The 21010-nt window shown below is 31.5% G+C and overlaps 1 protein-coding gene across 5 annotated transcripts in view; it reads left to right on the top strand.

Annotated features, from left to right (window-relative positions):
* The first annotated feature begins 15665 nt into the window (after positions 1-15665).
* The window catches only part of LOC127711835 (uncharacterized), a 63715-nt gene continuing 58370 nt past the window's right edge, over positions 15666-21010 (top strand). Inside the window, exon 1 of one of the 5 annotated variants that reach the window (XM_052217994.1) lies at positions 15666-15702. The gene's annotated coding sequence lies outside the window, so the exon portion shown is untranslated. The other 4 variants (XM_052217990.1, XM_052217988.1, XM_052217993.1 and 1 more) reach the window with 4 other exon arrangements.

Below are 21010 nucleotides of genomic sequence, written 5' to 3'. Positions count from 1 at the left end.
CTGACTTTTACAAATACATTATGAAATATGATATCTTCATAAACAAAGTTTTCTCAAAAAAGACACACACTTAACACTATGGTGTCAGCTTCTATGATGGTAAGCATACATGAAACGGATCGTAGAGGCTTATGTAATGGAACCCTCTTTTTTAATTTATTGTGTAATAATTGATATGGAATGGCGATCTACAATTCATTGTGTATATTGACCACGGTATATTACCCCATTCCAAGGATAGAAAACGTGTCCTTTTTTAATTCTGGTGTATAAAGGCTCTTATCATACCCCTACTCTGATAATTCGCCATTTCAGAATCTAATGCATTCTGGGTTATTTCATTGTTCGTACCTAAAATGAAAACAACGTCAAGTCATTGGTTGAATTTCAATTGTTTAGTACGTTGTTAGCCAATCACAGCGTTTTGGTGTACGCTTTTGAAAATATTACCCAGAATGCATTAGTTTCTGCAACGGCGAATTATTCGTCATAGTTATTCAAGAATTTGTTATGTCGTCCATTTGAATACTACTGGATTTCTAATATTAGGTTTCAAGAACCAATGAACAAAATATACGTTCTACGAAATACACACCTTTATCGTTAATGCAATTCAGTACGTTGTCATTCGTATACGCAATAAAAGCGACGAAGCACCAGTTAACGTAATATCTATTACACAGTTTTCTAATGTTGTAAAGAGTTTCTTTTTAAATTTTGTTTAACAAATCGAATCCTCTTTGAAGAATCAAATAAAATCTATGTATAGGTGAGTGGAGCCATAACCCTGAACACACTTTTTGACTATTTTGCAAGTTAGCTTAATGTCTTCAAAGCAGTCAAACAAGTTAGATGTTTCTATGTTGAACCCGGAAGATGTCTTGTTTTAGTCTTTCACAGACAAGACTGGTGAACATGTCTACTTATGTGTTTCCGAGGCGTTTTTTTGTACAAAAAATGTATTAAATTTCACCAGGAACTCTTGAATTCTAAATTTTGAAGCAAAATATGTTTAAGAAACAATAGTGATGGAGAGCTTTTAGAAAATTCCATATTTGAATAAACTCGATATACACATATTGAAATTTCGGTTCTAATTTCTTGATTTCTAAAATCATTATCGAACTTTAACAAAGACATTTAGTGAAATCAAAATTTATGTTAAAATGAGGGAAATATTGAAATTGGAGAATGTTTCAATACAAACATAAAGGTTACCAAATGGAAGAATTAGATTTCTATGAAAGAACATTTACAACATAATAGAATTGGCTCCTTTCACTTTCGGTTTTTATACCAGGTTTCATAAATACGAGCTAATTGATTCAATGTTGACCTTTTCATCGCCATTTACCTTGATGACTTTGCCTTTTAGTTAATACTTGTGTAGTTCATGGCTACTGGCGATCTGAATAATTGAATAATTTCCTTATAGAACTACCTGTAAGTTGTCTATACTAATTTACATTAAGGTAGTGAAAGTACCGATATATTTTGATCGCAAATTTAAACATTGTTTTGATAAGGGATATGTTATTCAATGAAAACTATTTAATGTGTTTGTATTTTACAGCTTTTGGATTTATCATTTACCTTTAGTACATAGTGCCGAGTGTCGAATATTATCTAAATATCACTTTTAATAATATTATGTCTACCTAAGCAATCAGTTGTTGTACATGTGTTACCAACAGCTGGTTAATAATTCAATATATTTTTTTTCTACTTCATAAATACATAGCAATACTGGAATAGTGTATCAGCTGGGAGATATGTTTTCCACATTTAGGCTCTGCAACATATATTTGCCTTGTATTCCGTAGTATCTGAGTGTAAATTTGCACACTATTTTTAGTATGAAATATTTATTCGATATAAAACAATGTTTTCATAGCTTCAGCTGGTTATTTGACATATCATATCATTACACATTGGTAATAGTTGAAAAAGTATCAATAATTGACTGATGTGGGTGTTTATACACTGTTTTGACATGAAGTATTATTCAACTGAAGAAAATTCAGTTAAAGTAGCGACAGCTTGTGCAGTGTTTAAATGATCCCCTGCTCATATAAAAATATATATAACTACTATTGCCAGAAGGTATTGCGTAATATAAAGTATTTTCCTACATCATTTACGACTGAAACGTTCGATAAATAAAACATTTTTCAATAAAAGGGAGAGAATTCCAACTATAGGAGGCAATCAAAACGCATAATTAAAAAAAACCATGATTAAAAAAGAAAAACGTCAAGAAGGATAAGCAACATGAACCCAACCGAAACCTGAAGGTAAACTTGTGTGCTTAAGAAGGGTCAGCAGTTCCTGCTCCACTAATGGTTCATTTCATGCTCTTGAGAGAAAGTAAAAAATTAGGCGATAAATCGCAGTATGTAATATCACAATCCAGGAAAAGAGAACAGCAAATCACGGTATCGAATCAATTTTGAATAAGATAGTAAATTCGAAGTTAAAAAAAAAACTTTTTCTGTTAGACATTGATATTAGTGTAACTCACGGTAACTTCATACCAAACATATGACGAAGGGGACGACTTTTTCTGTTTAAATGTATTTCATCGACGACACGACTGTTATATTAGGCTTAATTTTATGTTATTGAAATGCTTTATTTTTATTAGTTAAACACTTTTACAAACAGCAATAAATAAAAATTGTATCATAAATTGTGTATTAATTTAAGGGGCCCAGTGGATGAATGGTCTAACTAGTTCAACTACTATATTAATAGCCTGTCAAATTTGAGATTGTGAGTTCGAACCCCGCACGTGGAAGGTGCGCTCGACAATGATCTAAATTGACAAGGATTGTCAGTTTTCCTTCCGAAGGTCGGTGGTTCTATCCAGGCACGGCCTAAAGTGTGGGAGGTCGTGGGTTCGAACTCCGGCCGGGTCAAACATGTCAAACAAAGACTTTAAAATTGGTATTTGTTCGCTAAGCACGCGGCATTACAGAGTAAGCTCAAGAGCGATGACTGGTCGGCTTGGAGTCAAAATAATGTGTCCGGGTAGGGTGACATGTCTTCCTGTAGACGGTTACCTTGTGAACTGGCACGTTAAACAGCCGGCTCAGCGTGTCTGTCTAGTACACTTCAAGTTAAATCATCATCATCATCATCACCATTATCATCATCATCATTTTCATCATCATCATCATCATCATCATCATCATCATCATCATCATCATCATCATCATCATCATCATCATCATCATCATCATCATCATCATCATCATCATCATCATCATCATCATCATCATCATCATCATCATCATCATCATCATCATCATCATCATCATCATCATCATCATCATCATTATCATCAAGGAGTTAACTCTTCAAAAATCAGCTGAACCTTTTTATTCACATCCTATTAGTAAAGTGCTACATGTGCTATATATCCATTGCAATTATTCCTGTAAATTATGTGGGTAAATTTTCTTATATATTTTTCAACAGACAAAGTAAATATTTGGTCAAAATTTTATAAAAATTAAACAAACCAAATCTATTTTAGTCAAAGTGGTGGGTATTGCCTTAATAGTAATTGCTAAACCATTGTAGGGTTCTGTTAATACCAATATTTGTTATAACATGTCTGTTTTGTCAGTTATAATATATTCTTTAAAGTATAACACTAAATTATCAGTAATCGTTGTTTCTTCATTTTTTGTTCATTTTATGATCATTTTTGCTTTGCAAATTATTCATTTGATAGTACGTTGGTAACATTAAAAAATGTAATCTGCTGAATAATTTTTAGGAATATTATCCTCTTATTATCCTCTTAAAAACCAAAAACAGCAGACTTAGAAAAAAAAGCATTTTAAAAATAGATTACAACATTGGTTTCAAACCAATAACGTCATTTCCGGTGTGCTGATTAAATACTACAAATAAATTTTCAGCTGTAAAAAACTGATTTCAATGTGCCAAAGTTATGTTTTACATTTTGAAGTGATATTAGTTTGTACCAAATGTTATTCATATTCTTCATTATTACCTTAGCAATTTTTCTTCAGGGTGTTTATGAAGGTCCATAATTAGAATTAGTATGACTTCACTAGTCACACTATTTCATGTTTATATATTTCACAAAAGCACGAAAGCAATTAACAATCAATCAATATAAAATTTGAATTCTTCTCTTCTGTTTTCTTACAAGCAGTCTCCAGACTTGCCAATTCTCGTTATTTTCAGAATAATTGCCCTTATATAAGATCTGCTTGAATTATCCAAGAAATAATTATAAAAATCATTGTGAAAACTAATTACATACACTTCTTAAATTTGGAACACAAAATTTTATTCCACAATAAACAGTTACACTCTTTTAAATATCTTGATTACAATACAATGAAATATTACCCTTGTGGTAATTCATGCATAGTTATTTAGAACACGGAAAAGGTATGTACCATGAAATTTAGAAGGTACATTTAAGCAATTTGATTGGACGAGGATTTATAACTATTTGCTAAGTATTTATGAATACCGAGAACAAGGAAGTTCCCACGCACATATGATTAGGAATCTTTTCCTTCTTTTTATTTCCCTGTTTCTATATCCAAGTTGCAACTCAATTACCTATGTACGTGTTTGCAGTGATATCTTAATTTACATTAATCATACAAAGACGACTGTTTATGATTTCGATATACTTATTGTAAGATCTAAGGTGGAAATATGATCTCATATCTACCGTTAACAATAAATATGGTATTTCAAGTCGTGTGGTTTTTCTGTCTTGTATGTGTATTGGGGAGGGAAATTTTACAACATAACACCCATGAATGTTTATTGAATCTTCCTATTTTGTCGAAAATTAAAGGCAACCGTTTTTGCCGATGTTCTAGTCTTAAAATTTCTTTGATGACATTCGCATTGATAACAAATATATGAAGAAACCTTAAGAACATAACTGGAAGCGAAAGTGGGTGTGTCAACAGATTAATTGTTTTCTGCTATGCATTCCTGTAATACATGTTGTAAAATTTGGGACCAATTCATTGCACTGAATATAATTTAAATATGTTCTGAATTACAAGTTAGTCCTAAAATTCCAAAGGTTCTTCGATTTCTTAACAATTGCATTTATATAATTGATCCATACGTAATATGTCATCTTTACGTATAAGTGCCGAAATATCTTTGCGATGTCATTGATATTCTTTTTGGTCCGGACGATGCGTACGATACAAGCTACGTTCCGGAAGTTATAAACTATCAGTATTGTTTTAGGTCTAGCACATCTTATCAGCAAAGTTTATTACTATGTCTGACTGATACAGTGGACATGTGGTAAAAGAAACATTACATACTGTTTTTCTTAGGTTAGAGGCGGCTTTTGTGGTAAAGAGGCTTCAACAGTAACTTTGCATTAAGAAATATATATGATATGCATTAAGAAATATATGTGATCCACAATGTCTTTCTGCAATGTCGTTTAAAGCCTCCATTATGACATCAAAACATGAAATTATGAAAATCTAGAAATGTTTATAAAGTGAAGTCACACATTATTGTCTTTTAACTTCTCGTTAATGGTCTTCACTGGAGCGAACTAGTATTTTACCGGTATACTTCCCAACAAGATAAATAATTCGTATACCATAGTAATCATAAAACCAGATTCAGTCTTTCGGAAGTGTGTTTCTAGTAACTCCTAAACTAAGAGGAGATTAGCAGACCGCGATTAATGCTATCTTCTTTTCATTCATCGTGAGAGGTCATTGCACAGAACAAAAGGCAACACTATTTCAACTTTGTTCACAACTCGAAAACCAAATTGCAATATACTAACAAAGAGAAAATCTTAAGGGAATTGCATGAATTCTAATCAAAGCAAGAATTAATGCCTCGACGGGGTTGTGACCTCCTGCCAGGCAAGTATTAGACTTCATGTAAATCTAGACTCGTGAAAAGAAAAAGACGATAATCAATAACTTCTTACATCTGTACCATCTTCAGATCTCCGACCACAAAAACATTCCTCTTTTGAAGTGATACCTAGACATCGTATTATTTGATAAATGCAAGCATTTAATATAGAAGTCGTATGATATAAATAAAGCACTCTATTAGAAGTATTAAATCCTGTGCAAGTGTCATGTTAGTTTACCTTTCAAACGTATCTTTGATGTGCCAGATCTTGTTCTCATTTTATCGATTTCATTAACAAGGTACTCCAACCAGGTGACAAAGAAGAAGGCACTACAATTATTTTCAAAAGGTAAAAGGGTCGTGGTATGGAACTAATTTGACCTTTCAATTGCTACAAACACATTAATGATAGCATTATCTGTCACAGATCCCACATGTCCACTGTAACAGTCATACATAGTAACTGGTGTTGTCATTTTCCTGTCGTTGATAATTACAGCTGGTTGTGTCTTATAGAATAGAGTAAATGGTGAAGTTTGACCCTGTTTACTAAGCAGATCTTTAAAAAGGTTTTCAGGCGATTCAGTTAATTGTCCCCGACAAAATTACAGTTTATCATATATATGCAAATGACTGTCTTACGGGTGAACTGGTGTATGTTTATTACCTGGATACACGAAATGTGTACTAAATATCGTTATACTTTATATATATTTCATTGGTTTCCTCTTACTGCATAGGCTTTTGGTTGGTTTGCATTACTGCTTACCACTTTCTTTTAAACAGTGTAAAATAACTGGTATTGCTATAGAGAAAACAAAATGAAGTGAAAAGGTATGTTTTTTTGTTGAAATACAACCAAAACATTCAAACTTTCGACCATTGAGAAACCTTTCCGTTTGTTTGGAATATATAACAAAATTGAGAATGGAAATTCTTACATGTGCTAGTTTTTAACCTTTTATATATACTTGAGAATGCTTACATGTGCTAGTTTTTAACCTTTTATATATACTTACGAGATTATAAGCATGACATCAGTTCATTTTCAGAAAGCTTTAGTATGCACAGTTATCAGTACATGTATTTACACATGCGTCAAATCGTTCGAAATGCTTATGCATTATGTCTAACTTGAGACCCATAATGTGCTATGACTCGTCGTCGTCTGTACATTACATGTATATATTTGTGTGTCTAAGGATATGATGCATTCTTGTCGTATATGTAATATTCAAACCAAACTTTTTTTTGTGTTACACATAAATGAACAACAGGTATGTCTCTTCTCTTTGGTCGGGTTGTGTTCTCTTTAACACAATCCCCGTTTCCATTCTCAATTTTATTTGTACTTATTGATCTCGAAAAAGAAACCTTTGTTGACATACATCATAAAATATTTAGTTACTTATATTTTCTGAAATGACATAAACAGGTGTATCGTGACATGCCTTTAATTAATTCTATAAATAAGTCTTAATTATTTTTGCCTTTTCATATGATACTTAACGTTGTTTATGTATATTTCTTTTGATAGCAAAAAAGAAAACATGTTTATACAATAATTTGATATAGTTTTAACACTGTCAGTCATCGAGTTAAGGGAAAAAAGAAAAGACTGAAATATTAGCTGGCCAAATTTTAAATTAGTCTGAAAGGCAAATTGCTTTATGAAAATCATTTTACTCGGTTTATAAGAATAACAAAACAAAAAGCTAAATAAGACAAACACTTTAACACTATCACTCAATAAAACATAAACACATATGCGTGTACAAAATTCTATATTAGAGCAATCTGAAATAAAACTTGGCCAATATGTACTACCATGACATATGTATGTATATACTAGTTCAAAAAGCAACATGACATTTGAATTTTGGCCAATACGGAATACCATGAGAAAAGAAGTGATCGTATGGAACCTCAAGAATAATGATGATATGTGTTCTGCATGCACCATCGTTTGCATGCCAATGCATTGTGATAAACAAAGTCATTCATTTTACAAAGTGACCATAATTATCTGGTGTAAGAACGAGAAACATTCAGGAATTATAGTTGACATTAGCATGGTCTAACTGTGCTAGTTTTCAAACTTATGATATAAGCTGTAATACTTAACGATAATTTTAAACAACTCAGAATATAAACTGTCGAAGTAACTTCACATCAAACTACTGTTGCATTTCTTTTCCGTTTCAAGCACTTTACAAATATCAATGTTCCTAAACAGATTAATGGCTTAATATTTTTGTTGCATCGTCATTCTTGACTTCATTTAATCGCATACACAAAGAGGACAACAACCCATATTCGACGTTGCAACATTTTTTTCTGTGTTTATCCATATTTAGGAGCACAAACTCGTATGGTCATAATCAATAATGAATACATAATTCGACTAATCAGAAACTGATGAACTATTTACATCAGCAGCACTATTAAATATCTTCTAATTTTCAAAGTATGTCAATTGTGGAAGGCCGGATGGAGACCTACGTCCTGCTGTTCATCTTTATGAAAGCTGTTAATATGTTCATGACTCTTTGACGTATGCATGTACCTTCAATGTCAAATATGTAATTCATTTTTCTGTCATTTAACAGGTCCAGACAACTTCCATATATTAAAATGAATTCACGTGCCTCAGCATTTCTATTTTTGATTTGTAATCTTAATCTTAGCATTGAAATCAAAAGCAATACGTAAAAGAGCACAGCAAATTTTCGTTAAATTTAATGACGAGAAGAATTCCAGGAGTTAATTTAAATTTCAAGTTATAATTTGAACACAAAAAACCTCACATTTTGAAATAATTTCACCATTTATTATCGCGAAGATATTTATACAATACAATTACATGTAGATAATATTGAAACATGTCACACATTGAAATATAATATTCAAATGAATAAGCTCAAACCTGGTGTTATTGACCTGTTTTTCACAAGTTTATACAAACATGACAAAGGTTTAGACACAAACGTAATTCTAATTAATTCACTTAAAAGTGTAGAGTTCCGGACCGGTCATGAAAGGGATCCTGGTAAGTAGTACATTTTGAAAACAAAATTCTTCTTTCTGCTAGTTTTAACTTTAAAAGAAATGTGTTTTTTTGGGTAATGTTGGTATCAGTGACTTATGTTAATTTTGAGGATAAAAACTGTTAGAAAGTTTAGAGGACATACAGTGTTTTGTCTACGACCAGAAATATATACCTGTATTTGTAGTTTCGGGAACCAGTGAGCAGATATTGAAATAAAACCTAGATTGATTCTTTAGCACAAGCCTCAAATAGTTATTGTTTTGACATGACATTACTTTGAAATTTGGACCGAAGTGTTATGTATGATTGAGCACGAAAAGTTAGACATGGACAGCAATAGGCTTTAAGTGATTTCTTCCTATTCCTACAACAATTGAAATCTAAATTTAGAATGTAATGCTTATTTAATTCAACATCTGTCAGCTGTTTTGTTAATAATAATCTGAAATCAATGTTGAAAAATAACATTGGTGTCAAATTAACGTCACATGCATGTAACATGTTTGCAACATGATATTCTAAACCTGTTGGCAATGCAAAGTTTTTTTGTAGACATTTTGAATGATTTATTAACTTGTATTTGTAAAAAAAAGCGGCATTTAGCGATTCGATATACATGTCTGAAAGGTAACCAAAATTCATAACAATCACATAATAAATTCAGTCTTAATATTCCAACGATTCCCGATTGCCTTATTATAAACAAATTGTAAGACAAACTATCCAATAATCATAATAAAAAAACAGCAAATAATAAGTTTCAATTTTGGCAATTTTTTGTCATGGATTCATTAAAACAATACAACTATATATCAACGGGCCAACGAATTTGCATTCATCGACAAAGTCCAAGATAAAAACATTGAATGTAACCAGCATATATTTTCTAAAAATGACAACTTGGCTACCAGACGCAAACTGTTGTAAATTCAGCCATTCAGCAAAAATAACATATACTGTGAACATTATATCCAATCCATGACGCTGTTGTTTTTAATATCTGAAAATATAAAAAAAAAAAACGAAAACATACTCTGAAGGGTGCGATAGGGCGTATTTGTGGTGTGTTCCAACAGTTCAAATCACGCAATGAAGAAATATCGAAAAGCATGCAATGTTATATCAAATAAAAGCGGGAAAGCCGCTTATGAAATTTTGTAAGTAAAAGTAAGATGATCATGTCATTAACAATTAGGAAAAGTTACCTCTTTTAGAGCAGACGATACTCTCAATTTATTAAATTGATTTAATGTTTGATGATTAAATCTTAATAAATAAGAATATGATATATTGTTTTGACAGTAACGGACTGTAACTCTATTTAAACATCAGAACTGCATCAATGATTAAACTTGGAGAATTAAACTTAAAAGCAATTGTTGCCATGAATTAAAGAATTTCCTTTTTAAATGGAAACTTTCAAACTGTTTCAATGACCGTGCAAGACCCTCATGGGTAGTCAGGGCAGTTAGAAAAACCCATAGTAGTTGTTCCAATGAAAATTACACTGCATTTTGTTCGCACACAAGAGATTGTAATTTTGTAAATTGTAAAACACGATGTGTTTAATGACACAGAGGTCAACATCCAGCTGTCTGTATAAATATTCTTTTTAACAAAAGTTAATAATTCGCATAGTTATTTTGTAAAAGATAAATCAGTGGCAGGTGTAAAACACTGTTGATAAGTATGATTTTTTTTCTTATCGCTTTTCAGTCTTGTATTACCACCATTGGGTCGAATCGCCCTCAAATTGAAAGAGGGCATGCAAGGGGTATCACAAGCTCGATAGTCAATGCTTTTATATGTTTATATTAAAAACTCGTTTTGTTTTGTTGACAATTTGCAAAGACGGTTGATCTGTTGTTCACTCTTCGATAAGTATGCCAAAGACGAAGGGTATTTCTACTTATGTATGTACCAGTAACTGATTATTCTTTAATGATAATTATTTTATGCAATCAGTGTCATTGAAAATTTTGAAAAATGATGGCGAAATCATTTTACTGTTTTATCATTTTGTGTTTATAGGTCATGCTATTTTAAATAAATTTTTATCCGGACTTCGTTCTCTTTCACAGATAACAGTCATATATCATTATTAACATATTCTGAACATAATGACCGTGCATGTTCCTAATAAGTCTCAGGATTGCATAATTTGCACTAAAATGGGTAGAAAACAATCTAATTCTAAGTATAGTTATATAGTTTTTCGTCGTTTCCTGTCGACAATCGTTGCTGTAGGTACAATAAAATACTGTGCACTGTATGTGATAATCACCAGTTTTTTTTTATAAATACATTTCTTCAAATGCTGTTGTTAATACAATGCATCGTATGCAAATTTAGAAATTTGATTTTTATTTATGTCAGCGGTGCACGTGTGTAGGGAATAAAACGGTAAGACTCATTCAAAGTATTCTAAAATTACAAGTGTGCCCAATGTTGGTCTTGATGTTAGGAATTTAATTTTATGACCTCATTTTCAGTGTCAACAACGATACACGTTCTTCTCTTATTAGATAACGATTTTATCTTAATTCAAAAATGTATCTTAAGTACAAAGTTATAATTCATACCTGATCACGAAAAAGAGAGGCGAAGGATACGACATGGACATTCAAACTCATAGGTCGAAAATAAACTGACAACGCCATGGCTAAAAAAGAAAAAGACCAACAGACAAACGATAGTATACAAACATAACATAGAAAAATTCAGACTGAGCAACATGAACCCCACCAAAAACTGGGGGTGATCTCAGGTGATCACAATTCTGATCAGTTGAATATCCCTAAAAACATCATTCTGTTTGCTTTAAAATTTTATTTTGAAAAAGTGCTAGACTTTGATTTATAAGATAAACAAACAGAAAAAAATGAAATTCAACATATTCAAACCATTGAACAACTTAAAGCTCATTACAAGCTCAACTTCACGCAGTTTCGAAATATTATATAGGATAGATGTGCTAAATGCACTCATTTCATTGATTTTCTACATGTTGTTGAGAACATCGTCATCGTATTTTTCGAAAATAAATCAGAATACCAAGAATACGTTAGACCGTGTGTAAACATTATATTTTTTTATTACATTGTTTACAACGAAATTCAATGATTTCCCAATCAAATTAAACCGGTGGTTCACAAGTGATAACAAATCCTGTATTTCCACTTACATGACGGCCTACATATTTGTACGTTGTCAAGACGTTTTCAACAAAGTTACATACGTAGTTGCATTTCCCCCGTACATTCTTAAATTAATGTTTTGTTCATTCACTCGTATCATTGTATTTTTGTCGTTTTTCGTTTCTTCCATACTTTTTTTGGTTTTTATTTGACTTTCGAAATTTGATTATCCCTTTGAAATCTTTCGCCTCGTCTTTATGACATTCAAATTCTTTGATTAGCTATTCTTTAATTAATAAGCCAGAGGACGTAAAAATGTCTTACTTTAAGGTAAGACCAGTTTTTAAAAATTACAGCTAAGTCTTCACTATTTCCTCATATGTTGCAGGTGTAGTTCTTTTTTACTGCTTCCCTCGCCTCCAAAAGGTATGAATTCAGTGAGTTTGCGAAATATGCATAATCAGCCGTCAACTTGCTTGATAGCTGCACTTAAGACAGGTTTTTATATGTAATTGACTAATTTGTCTAATTTATTCACTCTTGATTTACTTGGAATGTTTGACATAAAAGTAGGGTGTTTTTTTAGGTTCACGCTTGGGTCAAAATTGACTATAATGTATGTAGACACGTCTTCAAACATACTATTTTAACGATACGATCAATCTACATAAATACTCATTCATTCAAAAATGAATTCCTCTTATATGCATATGAGGTTAGAGATCGAAAGAAATACCGTAAATTAAGAAATAAAAATGTGAAGGGACTGTTACTTTTAAATTGTGATCACATATGTTTTGCATTTATTTACCGCAAGTAATGATCAACATAAAAAATTTTGAAATTACCAGAAATTAAAATAGACGGCTTTCTGGATTTTGTTTACGTTAAAACAAAAATTCCGAAAAAAATAACAACTTTTAATTTTTTTTTTAATAGCGTTACTTGATTTTCAAACAATAAATTTTGAAACTTGTAAATATGTAATGTGTCCTCTTGCAACACCATGTAGGCTTTATTGCCTATAGACACAAGCTGAGAGCCCGAAAAAGAAGCGAGTATGATAGTGCTCTCACCGAATATATAACGATACATTACAAAATTTTCAAGTATCATTGTTGCTGAGCATATCTAGGTTATTAACTTGATGAATTTTAACATAAAGCTTTAATAACCCTAAAATTGAACTTATGGTGCAACTGTGTTATCATTTTTTACTCCAAAGTACACATAGTTTATGTTGCAGTTGGTCATGAGCTTAATGTGTCTGTGAACGTGTTTAGACCTTCATGATTGAAATATAAAAATGTGAGAACGTTGACATGCAGGAAAAAAGTGTATAAATTGTTATTGTGAACCTACATCTTTATATTTGTAAATCGACATAATTGTAAACAAGAGCCAGAAGATATCAGAGGGATATTCAAACTGATAGATCAAAAGCAAACTGACAAAACCATGGAAAAAACAAAACGACAAACAAAGAAGACAAACAACATTCTATCAAAAAACAAAATAGAAAATCAAAAACGTAGCAACACGAACCCCACTAAAATCCGGGAGCGATATCAGGTGATCAGGAAGGGTAGACAGACTCTGCTTTACAAGTGTTGTAAGTATTAATTAGGCGATACGTCCAATTAATGGATGTTATATAACAAATAAAAAAAAAAAAAAAAAAAAAAACAGAAAAAAAGAGGCAAAATGAAATAAAAAAGGAGGAAACGTTAGCTTATACTGAGATAGAGCACATTGGATGTTCATTTATATGAAGTAAAACAAACGATCGATCATAATACATTTCACGGAACTAACCTAATTTCTTTCAGTTCATTTTGTCAGGGCAGAATATTTACATTTGTTTTTAATTAGATCGACGTAGAACATATCAACTGACACGTTGAAATATTATCTTTTTGGTATTTGCTTTTTCTGTTAATTTATTTATTTGTTTGTTTGTTTGTTTTTATTTTCTGATTATTATATGAACACTTCGATGTATTACGAAATATAGTTTCAACTTCACACCCTCCCCCCCCCCCCCTCTTTTCAATATTACAAGACAAATGCCGCGAAATGCAAACGTATTCGTGTCTACAACACACAAACAAGGGTATCTACTGTAAGACTAGAAAAAAATTCAATGTTAAACTAAAAACATTTACTACCTTTTCTATTTGTGAGAAACATATTTGAACCACAATTAGTTTTCATATATCGCATGAAGATTATAAGGTCATTCGGAACAATAAGCTTTTGAACAGGAAATCTGCCCAGGAAATATATTATTTTGCGCTTTTAATGTTTCCGTTATTGAACATTATAAAATTCAATTTAGACAATGTTTATTCATTGCTGAGTTAAATTAAAATTGTTTTAAGTTTAAATAGTAAAAACATTGAAGTAGTCCTGACTTATTCATTTACCAAATGTATTATTCCCGTATTAGTAAAATAATGAATGACCTTTGTCGGTTTTTCGTGTTTCATATTATATCGGACGTACAAAAACAGGGTTGTAAACAATTTCATCATTTTAAAAATGTCCGGAAACTAAACAAACTTTAAACACCTTTTAAAATACTAGATTATCCCGCGGTTAGTGTAAAGTGTCCTATTGTTGTTTTCTAGCTTGCCCTTTTAAAAGGACCGATCCCTGGTCGTATCACATTCAGGCATTTAAAACCGGGTTTCCGCCTTTTATATTTTGGAACAAAACACAAAATATCAATGATTATGTTGACGAAAATATTTAATTTAGTTTCAAAAAGGTTTGTGTTATTAAAAAGCACGTCAGTTACAAACTGTTTTATGTAACTGAGTTCTTAGTTTTGTGTGATGAATTATTGTCAAAACTCTATTGAATATACATTTTACTGTGCGTTGCCTAGCACCATCTGTTTCCCATGTGAGATAAAACAACAAGACAAAGGAAATGAACTACGTTGTTTCCTGTTTTTTATTCAACATTAATTTCCAGGTCGTGACAAGGAATATTATATTTACAATAACACAGTTTTATTAACATATTAAACATTAATTTGAAAATAAGTCTTCACATTTGTAGAATCACCATAGCGTTTGCAATATGTTTCTAATTGTCTAGATTTAAAGCAATATTGTATTGTCGGGCAACATATGCTACATATATATATATATGTATATAAATTTACACGAAACAAGTCAATTAGCATAATGTTATTTTATACTTAAATGATAACATTGGTCGTGACTACGCAACTGGCATGTCTAATCAGCACTGAAGGACGGACAATCTTTAAAATGCAAAGCACAACAGAGCGTTAGCATATGTTAATATCATATTAATATTTAATGATGACTAATGTGAAATTTATCAATTTATCAATATCCGTCCTTGATAAATCTCGAGCATTCAATGATTGTTTTCCTACCCAACCGATTCATAATCATCGAGGATTTACAGTATGTAATGTCCATGTCGTCTGCTATTTACAAATTGAAAATGAAAGAAGACTTTTTTGAATCAGACTATAAATTAATTTATGTATAATGACATAGCAACCCGTACTTATCTTTTAATAAAAATAAACCACAGGACAAAGAGATTTGGGTTTGGCTATCGTCCATCCAGGTAATGATATTTTATAACAGTTATTTAAATTGAATTCAAGGTGAAACTATATCTGCATGTAACGATCAATGCGAACACAGGTAAGGTATATATAACTTGTCGTCTATTTAACAATTTAAATGGAATCAACGATTGATTTATATCACGTTAGAGAAGGCTTGTCCACATTGAGATGTCGTTAGTATGGCTTGTGTATACACATAATTGATGCAATAACACGTATGTATATATTCCCTGTGTAGTAAAGACACCACGGAAGTAAGTTTTAGTTTGTACATTATAGAATGACGTGTCTGATAAATATTTGTGTGTAGATAAATATTTGTGTGTAGATAAATATTGGATTAGATTACAGATAACAGTAAGTGACCATTTTGTTACGTACATTTAATGTCATAGATATGACCTTTTTTATTTTATTTCAAGTAACTATGCATTCAAATGTAAATACTAAAAGGATGATAAGCAAGGATAAAGAAAATGTGTTAGTTTTGAATAAACTCTTGAAAATCATTTGTTGTATAATTTCAAATCAGTTTATGGGATTCTATTAACATGGCATCAAATGCTATGAATCTTTTAAGTTTATCATAACCTTTTTGGAAACCGGGTCGTGTTTACAACTCAAATTTCGTCTGATGCAACTGGAAGAACTTAAAAGTATGGCCTGACCTAGAATGAATAGGGTGTTTGATAAAATAAAAAACTTTCCTAGATGCGGTTGTCATTTTTTCTTGTCGCTACATATAGTGTCCAAATAAAATTTAAATATTTGGGTCGAATATTTGAGGTGTTCTCCTCAGATAAAAATGGTATTGTATTATATTAACGAATGCGGACAATAGAGGGAAAACAGATATTGGCATAACAATAGGTGATTTAAACTAACTAAGTGGACAGAATTGAATAACATTCAGGTGTTTGTTTATGTTACCTTCTTTAACATAGATCAAACAAAAGAATCTTAAAATCAAAACCAGTTTTTGATATTCTGATATATATCTAGGTCATGCCAGACCTGAAAACTATTCATAGCTGCACAGGTTTGATTTTCCTTAAATAAATTTTAAAATGTAAATACGTTCATTTTCGGAAATAAGTTTTGATGAACCTTAATTCATCTGTGGGAAAAAAAGTTACATGACGCAAGAATTGAGTGCGAGATGAGCTACTTTAATATGTTAGTAGCATACTGTATATACTTATTATCGTCTAACCTTTATATATTCGCTCATCGAAAAAAGCCTTAATGCGAAAATGCCTACATTTCATTTTTAATAAACAAAAACTACACAATCCCCGTAATTAGGATACTCCGAAGTTATAACGTTGTTTTCGTTCCCACCGGTTAGCATACTAACGCTTAAACACGGGCGATAATGAAAAGGGAAGTCAACGACGTTTGTAGAGTATTTGCAACGGTAAGTCGATAAGTACTTGTAAATTTGATTTGATGGTTATTTCCTGTATCGTCTGTTTCTTTTGGGCTTGCTTGGTTTTTTTTTGTAGTAGTTAATACAATATCAAACTTATGGAATTAATATCTTCGTTGCTTGCCACTGACGAATTGAAATTTATAGAATTAATTCTTAAATGATTTGCGAGAATTCCTAGGTGTCCCGTACCTGGCGTTAGGTACCAATGTGAGCATTTTTCGTTACTTTTCACACTTTTAAAAAGGTCATACAAAGTTGCACAACTACTGAAATGTTGTAAGTATTTTTTTAACGATTCCAGGAAAATGAAAAGTAAATGCTTTAATTCTATACAAACTATACGACTCCTCAAAGATTTAAACAAAGTTAGAGATATTATGCCTTTGATTGCATATTATTTTGGCCGAATAGAAAAATTACAGGAACAAAATTTCAATAACTTCGCTCTAATTAAGACTTTATTCTATATTATATGATTGTCAAATACAGTTTTGAGATAATATGTTTATTAATGGATTACTACTGAAGATCGATGGTTCTCTCCGGGTGCTCCCTTCACCAATAATATCTGGCCGCCATGAAAGTGCCAATAGTGATGAAAGTAGGCTTAAAACACCAAAAATCTATCAGTCAAACTATTAATGGAATTCTACTTTTGTAATGAAAATATAAAGACTTGCAGTAAGAAAAATGAAAAAAAAAAGATTCCATACAAGAGTCATCAATCTGATTTGGTCAGAAAATACATCACCTCATTAAAAGTTAATTCAAAGACAAACAATTGTATGGAAACAATTACAAATAATATCTCGCGGGATGGCGCAACCAAAATAAATCGGAGGGGTGAACAGCTGTTCCTTTTTCAGCATGCAGTAGGAGTAGGTTTAAGTTCTAGGTTACATTTAACAGGTATTTGTAACAAGAATATGTCATCTCAATGTATATAGAAGTGTTTTTAAACAAAAATATTTAAGGGTATTTGGTTGGGTCATCAGAAGAGAAGTATTAAAATAACAAAACTATTATCGCTGTTTTCTCAAATTTTGCTTTGATCTTAATTAGTGGTATATTTTCATATCACGCTACTCGAGTGATAAAGGTTTTTCAGACGAGTAGAAAGAGAATGTATGACGTCATGTGAATATTCATTGACGTTGCCTAGGAAAATAGCATTAGTCGACTTCTCCAAGATTTGTACAAAAGTAGAGTTATTATGCTATAGAATATTAGTGGTCTTCCAAACTCTAGGATGTTTCTCGGCTACATATCTTCTCACGGCTGTCGCCCTTTGACAATATTATAGGTGAGAAACATCCCGTCGTTAGAAAAACCATCGATATTCTATAGTTATAATTATAGGGTCAAATTTTCTCAATTTCATAACTTTTCACTTGAAAACATGCTTTGTGGACATAAGGGAACCCTTTGAGTATTCGATTTTGTGTAATGATTACAGCTATTCTATTTTTATATGAACATTTAACATTACATTGAACTAATGGATTACACAATATCGGCCATAAAGTGTCGTCCGACTTCTATTTATGAAAAAGGTTAGAATCCCTTCTGTGTTTGGAAGTTGAAAAACACTATCAATAATGTTATCTGTTGCAGGTATTTGAAATTCATTACCAAGTTTGAATATTAATGTACCATTAAATCTTTACCCCTTATCCCATTTATATATGAGAATCCTCATATTATGTAACAAATCTTACATGTGATATGAAACTACTTAATCACTCTAAAAAAACAAGTTCAAAGGGCCAAATAAAGTATAAAGTTCAAGAACATTGTCACTTACCTCTTAATCAAATAAACGCTTACCTCTTTAGGCAATGACTTAATAACGACACCATGTAGACTACGTTAATATACTCCTCAAATATATCAGTATTATAATTTGGTACATCAGACGCACGTTTCATCTACATCTACAGCCGACTCAAAGGTTTAAAAACTAATCAAAGATACCATAAAATAAAGTGAATTCAGAAAAACGTTTCAGACTCTGTAAATTTATGTACAATCATTTTCTTTAACGTTTTTGATGGTCAAATTTATCTCTCATTTGAATAAACTTATTCTTAAAGGTTATTGTTTAAACAGGTGGATAGGCTCAACCAATTTTGTCAATATAACGGAACTATAAACAACTGTCATACAAGTCGGAGGTTTAGCTAGTTATAAAACCAGGTTTAATCCACCAATTTCTTCGGAAAATACATATACCAGGTTGTTTTTCACTCGTTCCGTTGATTGTTAACGTTTGATTTTGTCAGTTTTCATGGACTTCCCTTTTTTGATTTGACCTTTGGGTTCGGTATTTTTGTTATACTTTTAATATCAATGTGCTACGATCTTTGAATATTAAAATTGAAAATGGAAATGGGGAATGTGTCAAAAAGATAAAAACCCGACCAAAGAGCAGAAAACAGACCAAGGCTACCAAAGGGTCTTCAACACAGCGAGAAAATCCCACACCCGGAGGCAGGCTTCAGCTTGCCCCTAAATTTTCTTTATTGATACTTTCATAGATTTTATATTTTAAAGTGTGATTCATACCTAAACATGTAGTGCTATCAAGTTATTTACACGTATAATGCTACATCCTGTCTAGACTTGTATTTTGTCATTGCATAATGTCATGTTTTTCTTAAACTAATTATTGCTCCTTGAAACTAAATCCACTTGATTTGTTAATTGATATTGAACTTTGACTAGCGTTCAGTAACTGTGTGTACTCTAACATCAGTACTTTGTGTCTTTTGTCTTTTTCTAATTCGTTTTTTGAGTTTAGTATCGATGTTATAAGTCTAGCCTTGTTCAGCTGCTTTTTAAAAGATATGTGTTTATATATTGTGTTGTAAAACCTCTGTTTATGGATATATGTTCAACCTTGCAATTTTATGTCTGTTGAAGCCACGCATCAGAAATCGAAGGATTGTCGCTACTTGCTGCATATAATAAAAAAAATCGTTTATTGTTGTAAATATTCGATAAAGTCCCGATTTATTAAAAAAAAACATGACATACAGTAACCAACGACAACCACTGAAGTACAGATTTATGGTTTTGGAAATTGAATATAGATAATGTGTTGGGGTTTACCATTTTTTAGAGTGCTAAGATGGTGATTTAATAATATAACATTCTTTTATGATTCGATAACCGGAAAGGCAAGGATTAACACAATCTCACCATAACCTTTTTTAAAGTGTTTGCCATATATATATGCATTTGAATCATTATTGTTTCTATATTGAGTATGGTAATCTCTACATAACAGACATTGGTGTCGCTATGAATTATTTGTCACGTGAAGCAATGTTCATAGAGAAGATGTAAAAGATCTTCCAAAATAGAACGGACAAAAGTAGTTCGGAATGTCGACAAATGGAAGCTTTTGTTATTGTTGCTACATCTTTATAACTGTAATTGAAGATATTTAAAAGAAATTGTAAGGAACCACATCAACATCATTGGCAACATGTTTTCCTCACGATATTTATTAAAGTATCAATTTACTTGAAAGGAAAATTACCGCGAGAAAACGCCGCTTATTAACGATTTTTGTATTGACATCTTTAAAACTTGTGGTCTTATTGTGTGGACAAAAGTCCACCAAAAGTCTTTATTCTATGTTCATTTGTTGTTTTGATGTACATGAACATTGAGGCTTTTGTCGATATCTTGAGAGATTCATTATCGGTAATAACTGGAAAGTCACAGTGATAGTATATCTCGTAGGACTGTATTTACGGTATTTGATGCAATTGGTTAAGTGTTTGTTTTGAAACATTATATGTGCATGTTTTAGTGTGTAGAATTTGCTAATTTTACTCCGTCTGAACCTTTGTAAGCAGCGTTTA

Source organism: Mytilus californianus, unplaced genomic scaffold (assembly GCF_021869535.1).
Source record: "Mytilus californianus isolate M0D057914Y unplaced genomic scaffold, xbMytCali1.0.p SCAF_8, whole genome shotgun sequence".
Classification (NCBI taxonomy): domain Eukaryota; kingdom Metazoa; phylum Mollusca; class Bivalvia; order Mytilida; family Mytilidae; genus Mytilus; species Mytilus californianus.
This window is presented reverse-complemented; position numbering and strand designations above follow the sequence as displayed.